Source organism: Marmota marmota, unplaced genomic scaffold, assembly GCF_001458135.2.
Source record: "Marmota marmota marmota unplaced genomic scaffold, marMar, whole genome shotgun sequence".
Lineage (NCBI taxonomy): Eukaryota > Metazoa > Chordata > Mammalia > Rodentia > Sciuridae > Marmota > Marmota marmota.
In genome coordinates this window covers 8,667,843-8,688,387 of record NW_025999945.1, presented here as the reverse complement: position 1 = coordinate 8,688,387, position 20,545 = coordinate 8,667,843, and the positions used below count along the sequence as shown (strand labels likewise).

Here is a 20,545-nt window from a genome sequence, read left to right as displayed (position 1 = left end):
ATTTTGAGTAATATCAGCAATGGTAGAGGAAAAGATTGTTAAGATCAAATTTTTTTGTGTCTCACAGTCCTATGGTTTTATAAATCTTATAAACTCCAAACTTGAAAACCTAGTGGCTGAAGAATGGCGTTGAATGAAATTATCTTCATTCATGTCTCTATCTTAAGTGACTTAGCCTGTTCTATGGGTGGAAGATGAACTAGCAAAAGATTCTTCACATGATCTTTCTTCCCTTGTTTGGGGTAGGCTCTTTTGATAATTGATGAGGGATGAAAATACATTGCTTTGTCTGTTCATGGTTTATAATTTCTGTAGAAATTAGGGAACTTTTTTGGTGATAGTCACTCTGAGCATGCTCTTACATTTATAAAGAAGAGTATTTGGAGTTAAAGAGAAAGTTTTCTTCTGGGTGGTGTTCTGTAGATCTGTTTGAGTGATACCTTTCATTTCTAAAATGTGGCTTTTTGTTTGTATTATCATATAACATTACTCACCACAAGAAGGTGGCATCAAAATACTATCCTTCCTATACCTTGTATAGGAATCAAATTAGAGCTTAACTGAATAAAGGCAACAGATTACACATTTGAGCCTGGGCTACTTAGTGATACTCGGTTTCAAATAAAGTGAAAAATAAAAGGGCTGGGAATGTAGCTTATGATAGACAGCTTGCCTAACATGTATGAGGTCCTGGAGTAGATCCCCAATCCCACAAAAAAAATAAAAATAAAAAATGAAGATAATCTGTTTTATGTCCTAATGGTAAACCCAAGTTTCTTTGGAACAGCTTGATCCAATATAATAGCCGCACATAGCTAATGAGCACTTGAAATGTGCCTGTTTGAATTGAGATATGGTATAAGTCATAAAATGTACAATGTAGGGCTGGGTTTGTGGCTCAGAGGTAGAGTGTTCGCCTAGCATCGTGAAGCACTGGGCTGAATCCTCAGCACTACATAAAAATAAAATAAAGACGTTGTGTCCACCTATAACTAAAAAATAAATATTTAAAAATACATATATATACACAACAGACTTCAAACATTTTGTTTTTTAAAATGTAAAAGATCTCATTACTAATTTTGTTTATGTGTTAACATAATTTTTGATATATTGGATTAAAACATTAAAATTAGCTTTGCCCATTTCTTTTTATCTCTAAGTATATATTCTGGAAAATTTAAAATTACATATGTGATTCATATTTCTTTTAGACAGCTTCCTCTAGAACAAGGATAAATAACTACCTGTTTTGTATGGCCTGTGAACTAAGGATTAATTAATTAATTAATTCATTCATTCATTTATTTGGTAATATTAGGGATTGAACCTAGGGCATTATGAACTAAGCCACATCCCTAGACCTTTTTATTTTGATTTGAGACGGAGTCTCACTATATATCCCAGGCTGGCCTCAAACTCAAATTAGAGTTTAACTGAAGAAAGGCAACAGATCACACATTTGAGCCTCCCCAGTTGGTAGTATTATAAGCCTTGTGTCACTGCACCCCACTTGGTTTTTACATTCTTTAAAGGATTACACATGGTCCTTAGATCTCCTTACAGAAAAAAGTTTGTTGATTCCCTCTCTAAAATGGCCCATGAAATTGCTAAGTTAGCTTCTGAGACATTCAATGACAAAGGAGGCAATTTATTTCAGAGGAAGTCAATACATCTGTAGACCTAATTAAATGTTTTTCATCTGTTGTGTCACATGCTTGCCTGCAATCTTTACCCATCGGTTGGTGCAGTTTTATGAAGAGGAACAGACCAAGTCATCATTGTGACATTTGTCTCTGGATATTTAAAAGACGATCAGATACTCTTTTCCAAACTAAATATGTTTGCCTCTCTCACTCATACCTTATATCTAATGGCTTCTGGATCACCATTCTTACCTACCTTCTCTGTTTATATGTCAAATTCACAACATCTTACTTAAATTTGTCATAGAGCATTGAAAAGAGAATGTTAGAGTTGTTCTGAGTGATACAGAGTTTAGCAGCTCTACAACTTCCATAGGTTTTTTTTTTTTTTTTTTTTTTGTGGTTCTGGGGATTGAACCCAGGGCCTTGTGCATGCAAGGCAAGCACTCTACCAACTGAGCTATATCCAAGCCCACAATCTCCATAGTTTTTGATACCACTCCTGTATCATGGCATAATAGTATAGAACTATAGTACTTTAGTGCTGGTGTGCTCATTTTATAGCTGAGATTGTGCTGAGATGGACAGTTGAAAGCCAGACCAAGAAGAGAATATAATTTCCTGATCCTCTAAGACCAGATTGCCTTTCTGGTGATTGAGGTCAGGGAAGAGAATTAATTACTAGACTATTGGCTCCTATTGTGTTTTACTCTCAGCTAATGTCTGAAAGTTGACCTATTTGGGGAGAACCTAAAGATATTTGGTATTATTCCAAGACTGAAGTAACTTTGGCAGTTCTTTCCCATGGTTTATAATGTTGTGAACATGTAAGTTGTTCACTTTAAACTGTTAAGTGCCTTCCTACTGATGCCTCCTCTTGCTCATTGTATTTTTCTTTAGGTTACAAAGACCTAGGTTGGCCATAAAGTACAGTTTGGTTGTGTGTTTTAGGTGTATGTGTAAGTAGAGAAGAAAACATGAGCCATCCACTATTGACCCCTTTGGGCTTTTTCTCATGTCTAATGAAAAAGACAAGAACATACATTCATCCAGCAGGTTTGCTTATATCAGTTTGAAGTAGGGTTTGCAATACCATGACCATTTTTCAGTGGATTATGAGATGGTTAAAATCCATGTGGCAAAACAGGGGTCAGTTGCATCAACTCTTCCCTTAAATGTTGTTGAGCTAACAGAGTAGGACATGGAACAGACTGGTGCTCCATGCAGCACAGTGGGCAGAGGTATTTGAGGATACGCAGAGCCCTCTGAATTCAGTTTGCCTGTAGATAACAGGCAAATGCTTGGTACCTCCCCAGAGCACCACTGAGAAGATGGAAAGTGTAGAAGTCAGCATGTTTGTCTTTATGATGTGGTCCCAGACCTTACAAATTTATATTCCTGGTGGAGATAAGCAGTTAATGAAATAGTCACAAAAATGAACATGATTTCAGGCTGTGGCAAGTTCCTTAAAGGGAAAATAAAAAGCACAGTAAGGAGTCAAAAGAGAGGGGATACCATGTAGATTGGGAATATGGAGAGTAGCTTCTCAAGAAAATGGCATTTAAGCGGACCTGAAATTGAGGGGTTAGTTATAAAGTACAGGGAAACACATTCCCAGGAGAAACTATTATATGGGAAAGACTGAGTCTGAAAAAGGCCTTAGTCCCGTAAAGAGAGAAGTGTGGGTGGAATGTTGTGAGGTAGGAGAACATGATACAAAAGGAGGGCCTTGAAGAGGTAAGATTTATTTGTTGGAGTTTCCCCTAAATTGATCTAGTCTGCCAGAGAGTAAATATGAAGGTATTCATGTGGCATTTATTTTAGGAGTAAAGAAAATAGAGTCAAGTCAAATAGAAATATCAGTTTAAAATACTTTTAAAGAACTAGTTGTAAAATTGAAACAAAATGTTTTCTGTATTTAGTTCTGAATGATGAGAAGAAATCTAACTATTGTCAAAACAGTAAGGAAAAGTTTCCTGAGATGATGTTCACATAGCTTCTTGTAGTTATAGAATAGGAGAGTTGAAATTATGAGTCCTAGAAGGAGAGGTTCTCCTGAAGGTTAGGGCATGAACCAAATCCCACACTGTACTTGATTCTTACAGCATAATCATTGATGTCATTATATTTATAATAACTTCGGGATGAAGAGTTTGAAGGTAGTTATTGAAAAGGGCTGGTGGGAGAACAAAATAAGTGTAAACAGAGGGCTAGGGTTCTGGTAAAAATGATCATGCAATGTTGGGAATATCAGTTAAATATTTGTTGTGCATCAGTCTATGTTTGGTCTTGTAAGGAATCTAGAGAAGATACTACTCTTTTTTTTTTTTGGTACTGGGGATTGAACCCAGGGGAGTTCTGCCACTGAGCTACGTCCCCAGTCCTTTTTAACTTTTATTCTTATTTTATGTTTTAAATTTTTTTTGGTACTGGGGATTGAACCCAGGGTTACTTAACCACTGAGCCACATCCCTAGCCCTTTTTATATTTTATTTAGAAACAGTGTCTTGCTGAGTTGCTTAGGGCCTAAGTTGCTGAAATTGACTTTGAACTCATGATCCTCCTGCCTCAGCCTTCCAAGACACTGGGATTATACCTGACCCTTATTTTTTATTTTTGAGACAGGATCTTGCTAAGTTACTTACGGCCTCACTAAATTTCTAAGTTAAACCTTGAATTGGCAATCCCCACCTCAGCTTCCATATGCTGGGGATTATAGGCATATGCCACAAATCTGATTAAAAGAATCTATTCTTTTTTGTGGGTGTGGGGGATAACTGGAATTTGAACTCAGGGACACTTTACCATTGAGCTATACCCCAAGCTTTTTTAATTTTTTACTTTTGAGACAGGACCTTACTAAGTTGCTTAGGGCTTCTCTAAATTGCCAAGGCTGGCCTTCAACTTGTGACCCTTCTGCCTCAGCCTCCTGATTTGCTGGGATTACAGGAATGTACCACCACACCCAGCTAAGATACTATTCTTGATTTGAAAAGGCTACAGTTTCCTAAAGGAATCTTAAAAATACAAATGTGAAACATTAAATAATGGTAAAGAACATGGATTCTGGAGCCACACTTGCTGGGCTCCTCCATTTAGTAGTTCTATGGCCATAAGTAAGTTGTTCAACCTTTCTGGGCCTTAGTTTCATCTCCTGCAAAAAAAAAGATAATAATAGGACCTGCTTCATAAGGTTGTGATGAGGATTAAAATGAATAAATTCCTATTCAGTGCTTAAAACAGTTCTGGCAGCTAAGTGCAATGGCCCATGCCTGTAATTCCAGCTTTTCAGGAGGGTAAGATAGGAAGATCACAGGTTCACGGACAGCTTGGGCAGCTTCGTAAGGCCCTGTCTCAAAATAAAAAATAAAAAGAGCTGGGGATGTAGCTTGGTGGTAGAGTGTTCCTGGGTTCAATCCCTAGTACCAAAAACAAAACAAAGCAACAAACAGAAAAGATCCTGCATATGGTAGTTTGAATAATGTTATTTTTATTAAATCAACCTTACAGTCAATGACAAGTGAGCAAAAAATACTCTAGGCAGGGCTGGGGATGTTGCTCAGTGGTAGAGTGCTTGTTTAACATGTGCTGAAGTCCTGGGTTCCATCCCCAGCACGACCAAAAATAAATTTTAAATGGAATTCTAGGCATTCAGAAAAGAAACAGTTGACTATGGGCTGTGTAAAACTTGATCTTTGAAGGTAGGTGGGAAAAGAATAGGCAGAAAGTGCAAGGGGGGTGGAATTATAATTTTTAGGCTGGCTGGTGTTTACAGATAGCTTGCAGTGGGCCAGGCAGTGGGTCACTATTTTCTGTGCTTAATCTGATTTAATTTTCCCAATTCCACAAGGTAGGTGCTATTATTATTATCATTTTATAAAGGTAGAAATAGGATTAAAAGAGGGTAGTTTGTCCAAGGTCATGGGAGGACTAGAATTTGAGCCCAAACAGGCTGACCTCAGTGCCCAAAGTTCTTAATTGCATTGTACTAGTCTTATTTAGGAATAAGAATAGCCCAGAGATAGACATGTTCAAGACAGTCTTTAATTAAGTTTGGGTTATGTGGGAATCTGACTGCCAGGCCTAAGACTTGATCTGAGTAACCAGTGATCAAGCATACAAACTCTGGAATAAACTTCCTGAGCTGAATTCTGTTCTATATCTTGCCACCGTTGTATCCTTAGGCCAATTCTTAATCTTCCCAAATCTCTATTTTTTCATTTCAAAAAAGGGGGGCAAAATAATGGTGTCTACATGGGATTTGTTATGAGAGTAAATAAGAAATTACACATAGAATAGAGGTCTCACTAAAGGCATTTATTTTTTGAGCAAGGAAGAGGTTGAGTTTTTATGTATGGTTTTATTTTTTAAGACTGGGTCTGTTGGAAAGACCACTTAGGAGATTTCTGTAATTAAGCTTACAAGAAGTTATAAGGAATATGAAGACCTGGGATACTAGCCGTAAGATACTACTAGATGGTGGGGAGGAAGGGACCTTTGGCTCTTAGTGGTAGAGTAGATCATGATGGTGGCAGATTCGATGGTAGGGTCTTGCTAAATTCCTCCCACTGAATGGGAGATTTGTGACATTGTTGAGTATAGGATAGCCAAAAGAGAAATGTAGAGATGGTTTGATATAAAGTTTGATATATCCTCACATCTGATCTGAGAGGAGATACCTAATAGGCAGTTGGAATTAGGTGTTTGGGAGCAGAGACTGGGGTTGAAGGTCATATTTGTCCAGAGTTATCTTTATAAAGAAAAGGGATAAGTAAATGAAAAACATAATAAGTAAATTTTATTAGTAAATAGGAGGAAGAAGAGGATATGGCAGTGAAGGTGGGGGTGAATGAAAGCTTGGAAGTATGTTCACGGTAAACTAAGGAAAGAAAATTCAAGAAAGAATAGTCAGCACCAGAGTATATGGCAGAGTTTTGAGAAGATTATGGATTAGACATCAATAAGGTCCTCTTATCAAATACCTGATCCCAGTCATTCATTGTTATCCTAATTCTAGACTTTAATATAAAGAAGTAATAGAACCAGAACAAAGCAATGTTCTGCCTCCCCAGCAGAACCAACCCTCATCATTTTTCTGTTTCCTTCCCATCTTTATTCATACATCTTTGTGGGGTGGGTTGTAATAGCAGAGATGCAATTTTGTATTCATTTTTTCCTCTCCTCTGCCCTTTTTCTTTTTGGTATGAGGTATTGAACCCCAAGGGGATCTTAACCACTGAGCGACACCCCCAGCCCCTTGTTTTATTTTATTATTTTTTTAAATTTTGAGACAGGGCCTTGCTAAGTTGCTGAGGTTGGCCTCAAACTTGCAATCCTCTTGTCTCAGCCTCCCAAGTTGCTGGGATTACACTCGTGCTGCCATGCCTGGCTCTCCCCTCAAGTTTCTATAATTTTCACAGACTGCCTAACCTGTTGGTATACCCTAATTTATTAGCTTGTTGGTCATTTAGGCTATTAGAAATAATGTTTATATATACTCTTGTCTATGGACTTTTCTTTCAGTTTATTTTTTTAGGCTAAATTAGAAGCTAAGTTAACTAGAATTATAAGAGATGAGAATCTTAATGACTCCAGATTTGATGCCACATGGCTTCCCAAAGCAGTGTCTTTATGAAGTTTATGCTAATTTGGATATCTGCAGCAAGTTTCTTTGCTTAGTTCATAGTCAGATAAGTGGAACATTGCAGCTGCAAGCTTAACTTTTTGCTTCTGTATTTGATATATAATGGGATCCCTGCAGAAACTTGGTACCACACTAGTATGAATCTTGTATCTGAACATTTAAATCTTTCTTTCTCAGGTCTTACCTATTGAATTTTGGATGTTTTTGAGTATCATTGCCTATCAGTTTCTCTCTTCACCTACTTTGGTCACACTGATTTTTTTTAATATTCCTTGAATAGAACAATTAAGGTCTCTCAGAGTAGTAGTACTTCTTCTTCTGAAACTCTCATCCCCGAGATTTCTGAATAGAGTGCTCCATTGCCTCACTTAGACCTCTGCACAAATATCACCTTAACAGAAAAGTCCTTCCTGACTTCTTTATAGCAGCCCTCTACCCTTTTCCCTCTTACTCTCATTTTATTTTGTTTTTGTTTTTACCTTTATCTTATATTTCTTTAAAGTACTTGTCATGGCCTGAAAAATTACATGCATTTTTCTGTTTTCTAGACCAGATGTAAGTTTTATGAGTATAAGGTGTTTTTAACATGTAGTTCAGTACATTCCTGGCCCAGTGGCTCTCAGATATTTGCTAAATGAATGAGTTGTAGTTTGCAAATGATGAGTTCATTATTTGCTCAGAACATGAAACCAACCAAATTTTAGAATTGAAAAGTTCCTTAAAAGTCATCTTTTTTTTTTTCTTCAGTGCTGGGGATTGAACTCAGGGTCACTCTACCAGTAAGCTGTATCCCCAGTCCTTCTAATTTGTTTTTTTTTTTTTTAATTTTGAGACAGGGTCTTGCTAAATTGTTGAGATTGGCCTCAAACTTGCAATCCTCCTGCCTCAGCCTCCTGAGTCACTGAAATTGTAGATGTGTGCCACAGCACCTGGCTTAAAGATCATCTTATTCTAGCCAATCTTTATTTAAAACTGAGATTCAAAGGGAAATATCTTTTCATAAGTATAAACAACTTTTACTTGAATCTGGCAGACCAATAGTTTATACTATTTATCTGGTAAATAATAAAGGAAGTGATTTTTTTTGCTTATGTGTATTGTTAATGAAAAAAGAAGACAGATTTAAGCCATGTATCTGATAAATTCTACTGTTACTTACAAGACTAGATTTTATATAAAAATCAGCAACATAAGCTATATGACCCCAGGTATGTTTCCACAGCTTTTTATTTTTTATTTTATTTTATTTTGGTACCAGAGATTGAACTCAGGGGCACTCAACCACTGAGCCACATCCCCAGCCCTATTTTGTATTTTATTTAGAGACAGAGTTGCTTAGTGTCTAGCTTTTGCTGAGGCTGCCTTTGAACTCGTGATCCTTCTGCCTGAGCCTCCTGAGCCACTGGGATTACAGGTACAGGTGTGTGTGCCACTGTACCTGGCTGTTTTCACAGCTTTTTAAAAACCAAAGTGGCCCTTGTCTTTTTCCTTAGTCCTTGTATTCTGTTTGTCACACTCACATAAGTAGAATGTTTACAAAGAGATGGGTTAAGCTGGGTTTATAAGTCTGAGCTGCTCTTTAGCTGTAGGTTAATCATAAGATTCTGCCTCTTGGGTGATATCACACCATTTCTGGATCTGGATGATTTGCTTTGTAGTTGAGTTCTTGAACTGCAGGAATCAGAAGTTCTCTTGTACTATATCAACTCAGGGGTGTGGTTGTGAGCGATGAAGGAAGCTTAAGAACAGGAGCTGTAATAGAATCCCAGGTGTCATGGAGGTTGTGTTAGGGAGTGACAGGCTTCAGGGATTTGAAGAGTGGAAGCTACTAATTTTTCTTTGCTAATTATCAAGACTTGATCAGATTGTTTTCATATTTCTAGTTGAATTCCAGAGAGAGGAAATCTCATTGGTCTCGTTCATATTTTAATGCTTAGCTATAAAATAGGTCACCTAATGATAGAACCCTGGATTCTTTGCTTAATAAAAGAAAAGCTTAGTTCTGTTTCCTTGACATGGGGCTATCAATGCGACAGCTAGGAAGATAAGTTGGACATGACAAACTTGATAACAGATATGTTTAGTATAACCTCCCTCCCTTCCCTCATTGGCTCTTAGAAGAATGTCCTATGTCCTCAGTTGCTGTCACAGAGCTACAAAAACATATCTATCTGCTCTGAACCTTCTAACCTTGGTTCTGTGCTATGCAGCTGCTCCTTATATTGCTATAGTCTAACTTCTCATGGGGGAACAGAGAATGTGGGGCCAGGGACAGAAGCTGGCAACTCCTGGGCAGGGAGCACAGCTGCACTACCACTGTTGGCAGAGGCCTCTGGGCACAGGCAAGGATAACAGCCAACTGCAGATGTTGGACAGGAGATTGGCCATGTGGCTCTGAAACTGTCTTCAGAAGTCAGTGAGGCTGGCAGTGGAATGGAGGAAGCTGTCATTTTCAGCTTCTTTGGGCAGCGAGTATTAGTGTTGGCAGCCCAGGCTTACAGGGTCCAGGTGCACAGCTATGCGTGCAGGAATTGTCACAGGCATGCAGCTTTATGCAAGAGTGACCCAGACCTTGCATGCTGATGACCCCCTTTCACTTTAGTTAAGTATGTACTACTGAGTGGCTGTTTCAGCTGTTGATCATGTATTTTCTCTGCACTGGCCAGTCTGGCTTGTCTGCCTGTCTTTGTGACCAAGCATGCAGTTCTGTAAGTTTATATAATACCAACATGGTTTGTGAACCTGGCATAAGGCAGGCCACGTGGGATTCAGATTGACTTTGAGCCAACTGCTTAAGAAATCCTGTTTGAGGGACAAGAAAAAGGACTTTACTTTAAATGTGCAATAACAGGTCATTTGTAGCTTTGTAATCTGGCTTTGGAAAGGAAAGTTTTCAAATTTCACATTTTTTCCCCCTTGTAGTATTATTTGAATGGAAATAAGTCAGTGTTATTTTAGGCCCAGATTCCAAGTTTTTCCACCTTCTGAGTTACGTAAAATGATCAGTTGGGAAGCCAAGGATTTTAGTATGTATTTAACCTTTTGTAGTTTGTAATCTTTTAAGTAATTTTCCTTTTTTTTTTTTTCTTTTTAAATACAGGTCCTGGAGTTTAGTGCTCGCACTTTTTGGCAAATTATGAATTAAAAATATTTTAATAGTTTACTTGGTTATAGTTTTTGTTCCAAGGAAGGATTTTCTTATAAAAATATGGAAGCTGCACTGCATAGTAGCAAGGGTGGGTTCTTTGTCTTGTTCTGTTTTGACAGATGGAGCAGCATCTATTTTTGCTTTTAAAAATCTGAGCACACACTTCATTTAAACTTACTAAACATCCATGTTTTTTAGTGTTGTATTGAAGATGAACTTTAAAATTAGTTTTAGGGACTGTACAGAAAGGAGAAGGCATTGGGAATATACAGGCCACAAGGACAAAGCTTGAGCAGCTACATTCGTAACAGAAACAGTTTATACAAAGTTACAGCAGTGTATATTATGCTGTACCCAGACAGAGGTGCCAAGAAGGGGTGGATGCTTGTGAAGTTCAGAGAAGCCATAACTACTCCTGATGAGGACTTTCTTTGGAAAGGGTAGATTTCAGAAACTGAAATGAAAAGTGTAAATTTGGCAGGGTTAGATAGAGAGGATGTTTTAGCTATGGTTAGGACTTGCTGGGAGAAATTTTATAGAATAAGGTTATAAGCAAATGTGACCAAGAAAGGATGTGTTAATTGAAAGAGTCAGAAATGGGAAGGATTTGATGAAAGTTTATGAAAGCTGAGAGCAGACCTGAGTTGTCTTTTAAGATGGAATGGATGACTTTAGTCTTGATAAGAAGAAACTGTGGCACAGAGAAAACTCACTGCAGCATCAACAACTGATCAGAGGAATGTTAAAGTCCAGGGAAGAGAAGAAATTAGACTATCAAAGCTCAGGCAGTGTATGAGCAGGCCATAATGAAGTTTCATCTATCTATAGGGGGTGTCTGCTGGATTAAGACAGAATTCCCCAGTCTTTTGAAGCCAAATGAAGGAGAGTAACAAGCAGTGGGATAAGAGCTAAGTTTGTGGATGCAAACATTGGCACCAATAGTTACTTGCTAAGTGACATTGAGCAAATAGTTTAATCTCTGAACCTCAGTTTACTCATCTGAGTTGATACTTCGCATTAGGTTATTCAGAGGATTATGTGAGAACTGTGCACATAAGCAACAGCACAGTATTAGGCTATTAGTGTTAAAAAAAAAAGTTAACATCCTTCCCCCTGATGAAAATGTAATGCTCAGTAATAATAAAATTGTCCAACTAGTTTGACGAGTTCCCTCCCACGCCCCCAGTCTGGTCTTAGTTTTCTTTGGTCAGGCACTTGTTAGAACTGACTGTGACTAGAATTGATAGATTGGCAGACTTTACAAAGATCTCTTTATATAGGGAATGTGTGATTATGTAAACAGAATAGATTTTAAGCCCAAATGCTCCAGGTCACTGCCCTGGACTGCAGAAACTTCACTAAGAACACAGGAAGTAGATCGCCGATTTTCATCTCTGAGGTACTTCTATTTAGCCAGCTTGTTTTCTTGTTCATTCCCAACTATCCCCATCCCTGCTCACTAAGCAGCAAGCCCACAAAGAAGTAGTTATTGGTGTAATAGAAAACACAAATCAGGTTAGAACTGAAATGGTAGAGTCTTAGCCCTATTTAGTAAATACAGTAAAAGAAGTGTTTATTCTAACTCCAAGGGGAATATTTAGGAATCCATAGATGATATTCTATCTGCAGAGTCATTTACATTTTAACTTAAGCTAATTTCTTCTATGGGAATGCTTTCTCCATGTTTTAACCCATGTATATCACTAAGGTCTTGCCAATATGCAAGCACCTACAAACTTTCTTAATTTCTTCATCTGTATCTTTCTTACTGAAAGTAATTTCTCTGTGAAGTTCAAATTATTTTTTTTTTCAAAGTTGGGAATTGAACCCAGGACCTCCAGCATACTAGGCAAGTGCTTTACCACTGAGCTATATCCCCAGCCCTGAAAGACTTTTAAAAGTATGTTTTAAAAAAAAATAATTTCTAGGCCAGGTACAGTGGCACCTGCCTGTAATTCCAGCTACTCAGGACACTGGGGCAGGAGAATTGGAAGTTTGAGGCCAGCCTCAGCTATTTATCAAGGCCCTAAGCAACTTAGCGAGACCCTGATTCAAAAAAAAGTCTGGGGATATAGCTCAGTAATAAAGTGGACCTGGGTTCAATCCCCAGTACCCCAACTGCAAAATAAGAAAGAAAAATAGAGCAATTTATCCATGTCTTATTTACTGAAAATAATCTTACTGTGAAGTTAACTTTTTTTTTTTTTTTTTTTGTGGTGCTAGGGATTGAACCCAGGGCCTTGTGCATATGAGGCAAGCACTCTACCAACTGAGCGAAGTTAACTTTTTTTTAATAAATATTTTATTAATTGTTGATGGATCTTTATTTATTTATATGTGGTGCTGAGGATCAAACCCAGTGCCTCACACGTGATCGGCAAGTGCTCTACCACTGAGCCACAACCCCAGTCCCTATGAAGTTAACTTTTAAAAAATAATTCTTAGGTGGCACACACCTGTAACCCCAGCTTCTCAGGGGATTGAGGCAGGAAGATTGTAAATTTGAAGCCAGCCTCAGCCATTTAGCAAGATTCTCAGCAACTTAGATCCTGTCTTGAAATAAAAAATAAAAAGGACTGGGGAGGAAGCCTAGTGATAGAGCACCCATAGGTTTAATCCTCAGTATCCCCTCTAACAACAACAACAATAATAATAATTGGTAAGATTTTTAATGCATTATTTCTCTATGTACTTATTCCTCATAAACTTCTTGTACTAGCATGTATATTATATACCTTGATAACAAGGATTTGTTCCTGTCAGTTTTTTCCCTGCAGTGCCTTGGGCACATAATGAGAGTTAATACATCTTACAGAACAAATGTTCTCATCCAAGAGGAAAATGAGTAAGAGAACTAGTATATAGACCTACGGTGCTCTCCAGGCATCAGGCAGGGGATTAGTGAGCTGATTATTTACTCCTAGTTCTAGGTGCTAACCCATGACTCTATTCAGTGCTCTCCAAGTGAGCCAGTCCTTGGGCCTTTCCATGCCATGGCCTGTTCTTTTCCTGAACTTGGAATACTCTTACTTCCTGGAAAGTAATCATCCCCCAGCTTAGGGGCAAGATTTGGCTTTTGCACTATGACTTTCCCTGATATTTGGATAAATCTACTCCATTTGTTTCTTACTTGTGTTCCGTAGGACATACCCCTAACCATAATACTTTTCATGTTATTAGTCATTTATTTACAGGCTGAATTTTTCCAGGACAGGGTTTTTCATTGGCTTGTTTATCTTTGTAGCTTCAGTGTCTAGCATCCTGCCTCATACTTCCTAAATATTTTTGGTTCTTTTGAATTGAATCCAAAGACAAGTCTCCTGAGGCAAACCAGGTAAATCCTCTGACCTGAAAGCCAAGGTCAAAAAGAATGTTTAGAACAGAGTGTGCCAAAAAAGTCTGAACTCAGGCAGTGCTAGCTGGGGAGATGTCCTTCAGACCTCTCTAGGAAGGTCATTGGTAATTAGGGAGCCTGGACTTTGTGAGAGGAGAGAGCTCTCTGCCTGTCCAGGCCAGCCATGGACCTTTCCTTCAAGGGCTGGTCTGTCTTACTCAGAAACCAGTCACCCCTTGGTCTGTTGCCATTTTATTAATGCAGCCAGGGAACAGCCCCATAAGTTGGAATTGTTTTCCCATTTGTAGTTGTTACTTGAAACATAAATCACCAATAGCATTTATTAACTTTAAGTCTTTTTTTTTTTAATCAAACACCTTTTTATATAGTGAGGAAGTATATTACCTTCTTCTCCTGAAAAATCTTGCAGTTTTATCAAATTTTTTCACTAATTTTTACTTTGATGAATTCTAGACCTACAAAGAAGTTGTAAAAATAGTGTAATGAATACCTATATAGAGAGTCTTCTTCCAGATTTACCAGTTGTTAGCATTTTCCATATTTACTTTCTCTTTATTTTTTTTCTCAGTGACCCATTTAAGAGTATGTTGTAAATGTCAAGATCCCTCACTCTTTAGCATGTCTTGTGAGAACAAAAACTATCTAGATTGCTCCAGTAATGTCTTTTAGCCCTGTTTAAAAAAAAAAAAGAAAAAAGAAAGAAAGAAACCAAGATCCAAAGTCTAGACTTGGCAGTTAGTTACTTGTTGTATCTTTTAAATTTTTAATTTGGACAGATCCCTCAGCTTTTTGACTTTTATATCATTTGAAGAATCCATGCCAGTTGCTTTATAGAATATCCTTTCATCTGGAATTGTCTGATTGTCTCCTCACATTGAGATTCAGGTCAAACAATGTTAGCAGAAGATCAGGATGCACTGAAGACACAGTGCAGGAGTCACCTGGTGTCAGCTGGCTTTTTATTGGTGATATTAAATTTGATCATTTAGTTAAGGTGGTGTCTGCCACATTCTTGATTGTAAAAGTATCGTTTTTCTTTCTTTGTAAATGTTGATTTTTCTGTGAAGTGATACTTTAAGATTATATGAATATCTTGTTTTCTCCCCTTAAATCCACCTTTTTTTCTTTTTCCTTTTTATTGGTGTATTATAATTATACATGGCAGTATGATTCATTGTTATATATTCATATGTGCACACAATATAACAGTATAATTTGGTCAATTTCATTCCCTAGTACTGCCCCTTTTCCTTTCCTCCTCACCACCCAGTGGTTTTGGAATCCATTTAAGATTCTCGGGCTGGGGATACTATGGGTCAGTGGCTGAGTACATGCTTAGCATGTCCAAGGCCCTGGGATCTGCTCTTTAACTTCCTGAAGAGCCTTCATTTTATTTATTTATTTATTTGTTTGTTTATTTATTGATTTAGTTGTAGTTGGACACAAAACCTTTATTTCACTCATTTATTTTTTATGTGGTTCTGAGGATCGAACCCAGGGTCTCACGCGTGTGAGACACAACCCCAGCCCTAGCCTTCATTTTAAATGCACGATTTAAGAATTGAAAATCAACAATCAACTTTGCTCAATATAACTTTGATTGACCTAAATACAACTACATGGGGCTGGGGTTGTGGTTCAGTGGTAGAGTGCTCAATTGGCACATGTGAGGCACTGGGTTTGATACTCAGCACCACGAAAATAAATAAATGTACTGTGTCCATCTACAACTAAAAAAAAAAAAAAAAAGTTTTTAAATAAATAAATAAATAAACTAAATGAAGCCTCCCCTAGTTATTTTGAAATTCATGATTTCAAGTCTACATTATATAGTTTTTGTGGATTTTGGAGCTATTAACTCTAAATAGGACTTAAATTATAGGACTAAAGCATAGGTGACTTACTCTAACACTGTCAAATGGTCACTGTCACAAGAACATTTTAAAGGCAAGTCCTTTTTTATTAGTGACATAAAAATTTTTATCTAGCCATTTTTTAGGTGAGACAGTATAAGTTAATGGATATGAGTGAGGGCTCTGGATCCTGACCTAGGGCACTCCACCACTGAGCCATATCCCTGGCCCTATTTTGTATCTTATGTAGAGACAGGTTCTCACTGAGTTGCTAATCACCTTACTTTTGCTGAGGTTGTATTTGAACTTGGGATCCTTTTGTCTCAGCCTTCCAACCCTCTGGGATTACAGGTGTGTGCCACTGTGCCTGGCTGACCTAGGTTTTAACTCCAGATTCAATCCCTGGATTTTAATCAGAGTCCCTTAACCTCTTAGAGCTCGAATTTCTTCATCTATAAAATGATAATAACAACTATATTTACCTCATATTGTTATTGTGAGGGTGAAACGAGCTCACACATATAATATGTGTATTAGCAAAGTGCCTGGAACAGGGCTGGGGATATAGCTCAGTTGGTAGAGTGCTTGCCTCACATGCACAAGGCCCTGGGTTCAATTCCCAACACCACAAAAAAAAAAAAAAAAAAAAAAGCCTGGAACATTGTGAGCACTTAGTAAAGTTGTTGGTGATTGTTATTTTTACTATGGATTAAATATTTTGAAAAATTATGTATTTAAGAACTGAGGAAGCTTTTCTTTTTTTAAAGGCAGCCAAGAACATTTTGGAGGTTGTTATTCTTAATGTGTTCCCAGGTATTAAGAGAAAAAAAATTTAATTAAGTTTACCCTTCAAAAATGTGGCCAAATAAAGTGGAATTATCCTAATTAAGTTTTTTTCCCCAACTTTCCTGTGCCTTTTTCCCCCAAGAAAATTGTACTCGTCATTCTCATCCTAAAGTCCCTTGCTGTTCTACCCTTCTTCCTCCAACCTATTTGGTACCAGTGAGAAAACAAGGAATTTCCTTCCATCCATTCTACTTGTCAACCCAGGGTCATGATACTGACAGTGGGCAAGAATTCCTCCTGTTCCCTCTAAAGCCATGTCTCCTCCCATAGACTGTTCCTGGGCTAAGGGCCTCCCACAGCTCACCACATTTCTGAAGCCCCCACACACTCCTCAGGTCACTATTTCTGAAAATGGAGGAGTTTTATAATCCTATTATCTGTTCCTGGCTCAGAGTTACAAGGGAGATCTGAGGGAGTTGACAAGTTTTGGGTCAAGTGTTCTATTTTGTTTTTTATGCCTTCCAAACTAATAGAACAACCTGCCATCAATAGAATGATTAGAGAAGCTGTATTTATAGGTATAATCAGCAAATAATACTACCCCTGACAGTTCTCTCTTGGTAGAAATGGCTAGGAATATGTGAAAGTAGATATTCAGTCACCTTATTGTTTTTTTTTTTTTTTTAGAATTTTTAATATTTATTTTATTTAATTTTTTTTCGGTGGACACAACATCTTTGTTTGTACGTGGTGCTGAGGATCGAACCCGGGCCACACGCATGCCAGGCGAGCGCGCTACCACTTGAGCCACATCCCCAGCCCACCTTATTGTTTGTTTATGGTAATATTCAGCATATCTTCAGAATCTTTAATTAGGACTTTTCTTCAGTATCTAGGTTACTTCCCTTTACTCACCAAACACTTATAGAGGGAAAATAGAAAGTGCACATCATTAGTTTAATTCTAATTTTTATAATGAGACCATATGAAATAACCCAATTTTAATTTTATATATCATACAAATAATTGAAAGTGCTGAAAATGAAAAATCAACACTTGCAGGACCCCCTAGTTCATAAAGCACATTTACATATATTATCTTACAACCTACATTTCTGTAAAATAATCAGGACAAATACTTAGTTTCTTCATTTTATAGAGAAAAGAGCCTGAATCTCAAAAATGTTAAATTAATATTCAAGATCATGGTACTTGAGATTAAACTCAGGGCCTCATGCATGCTAGGCAAGTGCTGTATCATTGACCTAAATCCCCGTTTCTTTTGTTTTGTTTTGTTTTGTTTTATTTTATGACAGGGTCTTACTAAATTGCCCATGCTGACTCTGAAGTTGAAATCCTCCTCCTCAGCCTCCCAAGCAGTTGGGATTACAGGCATGTGCCCTCATACCCAGCTTCAAGTTCATGGTACTTTCATTTACTAGATGACTTCAAACAAGACACTTGATTCCCAGTGCAGTTTTCTAAACTGTAATAAAACAATTAAAATAGTGTCTACTTCATAGGGTGTGTGTGAAGATGAAGTGAGTTAATACATACAAGGCATTTAGGTCAGTGCCTGGTGTAAACATTCAATAAATGTTAGCTGTTACTATCATACAGCTAGTAAATGTTAGGACTTGTAGCTAAATCCAGCCCTCCTGACTCCTGATCCAGGACTCTTCTTGGATCAGGAGTACCGTGTGGAATTTACTCTTTAGTAAATCATTGATTTAATTTCTACCTTACATTGACCTTGTTATTCTTGAGGATATCCTTTTGTCCATTATTTACTTTGACCTTATATTTACTTGTCAAGATCTAAGGGGGGGCTGGGGATGTGGCTCAAGCTGTAGCGCGCTCGCCTGGCATGCATGCGGTCCGGGTTCGATCCTCAGCACCACATACAAACAAAGATGTTATGTCTGCCGAAAACTAAAAAAGAATAAATAAATATTTTTAAAAAAAAAAGATCTAAGGGGAAATGGGTTTGAAGAATTCTTTCTTCCTGAGTTTAAAAAATTCTATAATGTCTCTTGTCATCAGGATATGCTTGACCATGAGGTATCAAGCATTTTAGTTAGGCAAGGTTTTCGTGGATGGCTTATGGGTATTCTGGTAAATTTTATTTTGGTGGGAAAAAAAGTGGAAGGAAATTGTTAGATTACAGCTCAGAGGGGTGTTCAGACACATCCTTTATCTGTAGTCCTAACAGATATTATCAATATAGAGACTTTGGAAAAGATGAATTGTTTTGACACAAAATTATTTGTTGTAAAATAACCATCCTGAAGAAATTGGTAAACTGTGATGGACTGTTACCTGGGAAAGGTGAAAAAGGTTTTTATATGTCTTTTCTCTTGGTATTAATATTTGTAACAGGCTTTTACTTGTGAGTCATAGTTGTTTTTACTTGTCTACTGCTAGTGTAGACATCTATGGCTATGATATAGGTCTATGTGAAAATCTGCTTGCTTTTGTGGTAACTACTTAGGTGCTATGGAGAGACAACTTCCCTTTCTCTGATGCTCAAGGGTGACTCAAAACTGGAGTTGATGTGGGAGATAGCAGAGAGGGTGAGCAGTGGTGTGGAAGAAAGGTGCTGTCAGCTGGAGACCTTCCAGAGGCAAGGAACTGGAGAAAGCCCCAACTCACTGAGTACTGTACTACTCAGATACACTCCCTTCTCCTTATTATGTTTTATTTTGAGGTAGGGTCCTGCTAAGTTGCCAAGGTTGGCCTGGAACTTGCAATCCTCCTGCCTCAACCTCCCCAGTTGCTGGGTTTATAAGCATGTGTTGCCATGCTTGGCTTCCAGGCCTTTTTGATATGACTGTGCATAATGTACAAACAAATGGGCTCCTCTCCAAGGGTAAGATGCTCAGTATACTTCCTTATGACCTTTGTGGAAGTTCTGTACCAGAATTTAGCCTGGTAAGATAGGAGGTTTAAGGGGACTTTCCAGACCTTCTTTTTGTAATATTTGCATTTTTTTTTAACTCACTCATTTCTAATATTCTCTAGACATGTAGAATTAATGTTCTTACACTAAATTAAAACACTGAATTTCTAATAAAGTCCCCAGGACTTGTTGATAGTTTGATACTGTTTGCAAAAGAGAGGAGAAAGAAATGATGTATTATCTTTTCTACTTTTTCAGTTAGGTTTTATTTTTCCTGCCTAGTCACCTACTGAATCTTTTGACCCAGCTAGCCTGGGAACAAAGTCCAGAAAACAGCTCTAAGTCCTAACTCTAGAAAGCCTCTTTCTTGTAGCTGCCAGCCCACCCATTCAGCTAGGTGCATTCGCCTGTGTGCTGGCTTTTGCCTGTTACAATGGCCACTTCCTGGTGTTTTGTGAAGTAGCTCATCTTTTTCCTGCTGTGCTTACCTGAATACTCTCTATGTGGACGAAGGTTTGAAGAAAAGTCTAAATAAAAGAACAGCAATTACCACTGCTGCTGTCATTATGTGACAATTTTATTACCTACCGGGACACAAGAGGACTTTGATTTATAGCCAGTTGATTGTGAATTAACAATCTTTGTATGGGCTGGGGATGTGGCTCAAGCGGTAGCGCGCTCGCCTGGCATGCGTGCGGCCCGGGTTCGATCCTCAGCACCACATACAAACAAAAGATGTTGTGTCCGCCAAATACTAAAAAAAAAATAAATATTAAAAAAAATTCTCTCTCTACCTCCATCTTTCTCACTCTCTCTTTGAAAAAAAAAATCTTTGTATGATGTATAAGAATCTTCTGTATATAGGGGTTCTTGTCCTTCTCCACCAGTTACATTGTTCCAACACACAAAGCACCAGAAAACAGTATTGGTGATGATTTTCTTTGAGGTCAGTAGCAGGACTGGGAATTGGGGTGACAGCTGAGAGATTTAGCAAAGCTATTAGGGTTGTAAAGAGGATGAATAGTTGAGTAATCAGGCTTAGACTTGCTCATGATGGGCCTTTGCTCAGCTGCCATTCATGAATGCCATTGTGGCAACAAGTGTCAGAGTTGGCCCCCTGAACATCTGTTGTTCTCTTTGAAGTCTTTGCCGATTCTCCTAAATCAGAGTCCTCACTCCTCAGGGCTCCTGTGGCACTGCCTCCGGCCCACCCC

The 20,545-nt window shown here is 38.0% G+C and overlaps 1 protein-coding gene across 13 annotated transcripts in view; it reads left to right on the top strand.

The window, feature by feature from the left end:
• The window catches only part of Cpeb3 (cytoplasmic polyadenylation element binding protein 3), a 208,803-nt gene that overhangs the window by 117,377 nt on the left and 70,881 nt on the right, over positions 1–20,545 (top strand). The window lies entirely within an intron of this gene.